Raw genomic sequence first — 6,000 nt, 5'->3', positions numbered from 1 at the left:
TACATCGTGAGGAGGTTTGAGACACATTCTCCAGATGTGATACACAAAGGTGTAAATGCCCTTTCTCCAAGACGCAACCCCACACTGTGGTCTCCTCCACCCGGTCTTCTGTTCATCCTCCCAGACCAGACTATCAGACGACATCCTTCTTAAATCATCCCCCTTTCCCCTCTTCATCCATTTTCTAACGTCTATACATCCCTTATTGTCATTAAACCTTTCAATGACATATCGTTGTGGCGTGGTCCCTGCTAGTGAATGTTTAATATGTTTGTTTGTGTATGTATGCACCAATCACCAAGGCAAATTCAATGTAGGGTAATTACTGTGGCATTAAACAACTTTCTGATTCTGATTGGGTGAGAAAGCATTGCTTTGTATGAAGAAGAAACAACTTGTCTCGCTCATAGTTCATAAACACTTTATAAACAGAACTGCTAAAGTTCAAAAGTTATTCTTCTATCTAGTCTTTTGTTAGTTACCAAAAAGCTTCAGGTTTACCACCACCACCTTCTGAACTGGATCAAGATTTGCATCTAGCCAAGAAAACCAAGACAGATAGTGTTCAGATATCTAATCTGGCCAAAAGACACACATATTTGAGGCAAAGCATAAGTGTCCTAACTCTCATCTGGATTTTAACTTGGTACTGTCTGTACTGTATTTTCCCCTTAGAGCTATAGTGTGTAGTTTCTGCCGCCCCCATGAGGAATTCTAAGTAATGACAACAAAACTGTTGGCGCGTCCCCATGATAGAAGCCTTCCGTGACCCCTCTCCACGCATTTGCTAGTAGCCAAGGAGGACACAGAGGATTAAAAAAACATCCCCTGTGCTGTTCCTCCTCATCTACCGACCACCAAAACCAAACCCATCATTTATCACTGAGATGTCAAATCTTCTCACAACTTTCTGCACATCCTCCGCCGATGTTATAATTTTAGGTGATATGAACATCCACGTTGACACTCCCTCCTGCCGTCTTGCAGCTGAATTTCTTCAACTACTGGACTGCTTTAATTTAAAACAACTTGTTGATGTCCCCACACACACCAGGAGGCATACCTTGGACCTGGTCATTACAAACTCTGCCCCTCTCACCAACCTGCAGGTGTATGACCTAGGTGTGTCTGATCACAAGGCCATTTCTATGGATTTGCCATCCCCATCCAGCCTCTCCAAGCCTAAGCGGAATATATATATAAGCGGAATATAAGCGGCATAAAGACATTTCTTTTTAGCAAAGCTTTTGGTCCCCTTTAGAATTTTAGGTTTTTTTCTTTTTTGTTTCTTTTCTTTGTTGTATTTTAAACTGCTTATCTTTCGTGTTTCTAACCTGTAGCACTTTGAGATCTTTGATGAAAAGTGCATTATAAATTAAATGTATTATTATTTATTATTATTAAAAAAACATGGACTCTTTAGAAGAGGAAATTATTTTCACTCGAGTTTCTGCACGGGAAAGTCGCCAGACGCTGCAATCTTCTGAACATAGCCATACTGAGAAACATAGAGAGTTGTGTGAAGCTGATAGTCTTAATTAGCTTTGTTGCAACTCATTTGGCAATGGCTTCAATGTAACGGACGTTCATTGATATCACTGTTTGGTTTGCAAGTTGCATTTTTTTTTTTATTGTTTATTTTGCTTCTGTGTGTCCGCTTTAATGAAAACAAATGTTTCGATTCAACTACGCAATGTTGACATAGAGAAGGTGGAGTAATATTTGCAGTGATGAGCCTGTGGTGTGCTCAAATGGCTCTAGATGTATCATCATGCTGATTTGAGCACATTCTATATATCTAGTTGACCAATCGGATTGCCTGGTTGGATCTTCATGTTGTATAATTTGGAACAATTTGACAATTTTCAATTTTATTTATAGTATCAAATCATAACAAGAGTTATCTCAAGATACTTTACAGTACATATAGGTCTAGACCACACTATAATTTACAAAGATCCAACAATTCCCCCAAGAGCAAGCATTTAGTGCGACAGTGGAGAGAAAAAACTTCCTTTTAGGCAGAAACCTCGGACAGACCCAGGCTCTTGGTGGGCGGCGGGCATCTGCTGTGGTTGGGACACAGAGACACTGATAGACATACAGATCTAGAGAAATATGACTCATAATAATTTAAGCAGTTGGTATGATGAACAGTGGCAACTAATGGTAACAATAAAGATAATGGAACTATGACTAGAAATAATAGTTGTAGAAGTTCAGGGCATAACAGGGCGTAGTTGGGCGCCAAGCAGGACCACGGCAGCAGCTGCAACCATAATTTAGGTGCCACCCCAATCCAATTTACAGAGATGCACAACATCCTAAAATGACAGGGATGAGTCACACTGGCTTATAACATCCAATAAATATCTTACTTGGTGACATCACTGTCACAGCCTTAAAGATTGTTCAAATAAAACTGGCTGCTCTAACCCCACTCTCCCCTACAGTCCATTTCATCCCAGAGGAGAAGACAGTCCAGTGATAAACCTAGTGCTGCAGACACAGTAAATATTTTGTGTGTGTGTGTGTGTGTGTTCGAGTTTAGAGGATCTACATATGTATGCTGTCCATGTCAAATTTACTCCCCCAGTCATATGGAAGGTGTCTGGATTGGTGTTTGAGAACAGTATATCCCACTTAGCTCTGTATTTATATTAAATATTAAATCCAATTTAAATACAAAATTACCATATGAAATATTAACCGAGAGTGTAAATATTTAATGCCAGCCCTTTACCATAGGCCTGGTATTCATTACCATGCAGTGCTGGATTTTAATGGGCAATTTCCCCGGAGACTGTGTGGGATTCCTCTTACCCTCGAAGTTGCAGCAGGGGGCGCTGTTGCTCTGCATTGCTTTTGTGAGCTCAACCAAAAATGAATACATTATAAAATAAGTAAGACAAAGGAACATGTTTTGAGAAACTGAAAGATGCAGTTTTTGCACAGTGAATTACTATGCGTTTTTATTTATCTCTTTCAAGTCATAGGTCAAAATGTCAAGAGTTGAGGTAATTCTTTAGCTGTATGCTTTGTATAATAAAACGTATCAGCTGTGTGATAGGAGTGGCAACTGTCCAGTGTGTTGTCCACTTAACGCATGCTGGGAAAAACTCCAGCTACTGAGGGAAGGTGCTGGTGAGGATGACACAGGAGTGACAAAAACATAACTCAGACACTCATGTTATGCACAATACAGCAAAAATGAATTACATTCCAACTTTGCCAATAGGGGTCAGGCTTACGCTACTTGACAAAGGTTGTGATGTTGTGGTGCAGATGTTCTTTAAAAAGTAGGGAGAGAGAGAGAATCACCTGACTGTTTGTTTCTCTCTATGATTGATCCCTTATATATATAGTATTGCCACCTCACAGTACAAGGGTATTTCCATTTAAACCCTAGGTACAAATTAGACTGTGTAATGTCCTTCAGGTCCAATGCATTGACTGGGACCGAACATTTTCCCATGAAATTCATCAGGCAGGGAAAAAAGCACTTCTTTCTAATTTCAGCAAAAATATGCAAGTGAAGTGTTTCTACAGATATAAAAGATGAAGAGGCAAGATGAACATAGAGAAAAGACAGAGAAAGCTGTGAGTTAAAGAAATTAGCTTTATAGAGTGCTGGGAGGAGGTGTAGGGTTAGAGATGCATGGGCACGCAGCTCCTCTGAGGCAAGGCAGGGAGGAACATTAATCATTGGGAGACATCTGTTCATTCTGCCGCTTTACAATTCTGTCAAAGAGCTCGGAACCCCCCCCCCCCCCCCAACCACCATCCACTCAGAGAAAACTTGTCCTCCGTTAAGCATGGACAGGCAGAGTGAAACATCACAGCCAGCCTCCACTAAGAGCCGCCTTCAATTTGATTTTCCATTGAAGCCCATTTAAGATGAACAAAACAAGGAGACAGGGAAAGGAGCACAGTGTATAAATCAGTGCCATTATCTGCATTTTACTTGTTTTATGGAGCAAGAGACTTGCTGTCATAAAGGAAACAGCCATGCATGTCCACTTGTCATAAGCACACACACACACACACACACACACACACACACACACACACACACACACACACAAGCATTTGCATGTCATTTTTGGGGAAATTCCATTGACTTATATTCATTCTTTCATTACTGTGAGCTTAACTGGAATTCAATCAGGAGAGACTTCGTTGCAAATATGCAAAGGTTTATTTGTACATATGCATAATATGAAATGTACAGAGTCTTTGGAGATTAGAGTCCATCGTTATAAAAATAATTTTATAAGGGGTAGAGAAGCCATGAGTAAGGCATATCCCCCCCAAAACGATGACAAGAAACTAATGATTGAAAGGCAAGAGAAAACATACCTACCTTAATAGGCAGCAACGAATCTCTAGTGGAAATAGAAAAATATAATTAGACATGGAATCAATGCCCAACAGGAAGACGACTGAAAATATTAGGCCACTAAGGCCAGGCGAGAGAATCGGGAGAATCGGGAGAATTCCCGGTGGGCCGCTTCACTTTTGGGCCAGTCGAGGAGATAGACTCTCTAAAAGTAGGCTACACACATTCCGCATTCTGACACCGCAGCCTCTGCATGGGTTGTACCATGTGAGGGAGTTCTCCCCTCTCAAATAGAGTTGGTTGGGTGAGTCCATAGCCCGTCTTTTCCAAAACGTTTTCTCAGATAGACTACCAATAGGTGAGCTGGCATTACCATAACGACGCGCATCAGGGAGGATGGATGGGAGGAAGAGGCCAGGAGGGGCTGAAAAAGCCAAGTTGAAGAAAAAAAAAGGCATTGGAGGAGGATGCTGCCAAATGTGCCAAGCCAACTGATTTATGGACAAACACAAGTGGCAACTGGTAAAGAGAGATATAGCCTAGGCCTAATGATTAGCATTAGCAATGTAATTATTCGGCTAATATCGTTGTAGCATTGTCAACCTATTTGCAAGCAAAATATTAAATTTAATTAAAATATTAGCCTTTTTGTATCACCCAATATATGGTGATTCATAGACTGCAAATATTATGCAAATATTGATAACAAAACTCAAGCTTGATCTGTGTATGCAGTAAAATGACCTCTTAATTATTTTTTTGTAGCTTCTGAGCAGCAGATAAGCCAGTCCCCCGCTGAAAATGATGAGCCTGAAATTTGCAATGAGGAGGCCATGACTACAGGGACAGGTAGAGAGAGTACCAGAGTAAACAATATGAATTACAGTTATTTTAATGTAAGAAAGAGCAGTATATGACAGTTCATGAAACAAGTGCACTGCTTAGGTGGCTACTGATGCTGTTGGTGCTATTCACAATGTAACTGTAAACTGTATTGTGAATTGAACTGTAAACATTAGTTCAATATGCCTCTTTGTGGAAGAGTGGGATACATTTCAAATGCTTTCTTTTTCTTTCTTTCTTTCTTTCTTTCTTTCTGCTTTTGTTAATTAATAAACCTATCCTTGTGGAATAGTGGAATATTTTTTAACTTCTCAGCTTAAGTGAATTATCATTTAACCTTTACATTATTTGTTGAACCATGGTATTAATAAAAACTACAGGATAGTAAGAGCTGAACTGTTGCTTCATTTATCCAATTTCCACCACCATGGAAAAAGTGGGCCGGTCTTGGGCCTGAAACTCCCAGGCTGAAAAATGGCCCCACTCCGGCCCTGATTAAGGCTGAGAAGCAAGGTCGGCAATGACCAGGATGCAAATATAAAATCACTTTATAGTGATTTGTTTAGCAAGTCAAACAGGTCAGCATAACCGGGAAGCAATATATACTCACGTATAATGATTGAGGCCAGTGTGGCAATTCAGGCCACATAACAGGGAGGCAAAATAAAATCACAGCAATGCAGGCCGGTATGGCAATTCAGGCCAGCATTACCAGGAAAAAAAAACAAAAATAGCAAGGAATGCAGGGTCACATGACCAGGTAAAATAATTAAAAGGCAATAGGCAGAGTGTATGACGATTTTGTTTTGATATAGCTA

This window comes from Sander lucioperca, chromosome 10 (assembly GCF_008315115.2).
Source record: "Sander lucioperca isolate FBNREF2018 chromosome 10, SLUC_FBN_1.2, whole genome shotgun sequence".
Taxonomy (NCBI): domain Eukaryota; kingdom Metazoa; phylum Chordata; class Actinopteri; order Perciformes; family Percidae; genus Sander; species Sander lucioperca.
The sequence above is the reverse complement of the archived record's forward strand: the minus strand, read 5'-3'. Positions refer to the sequence as shown.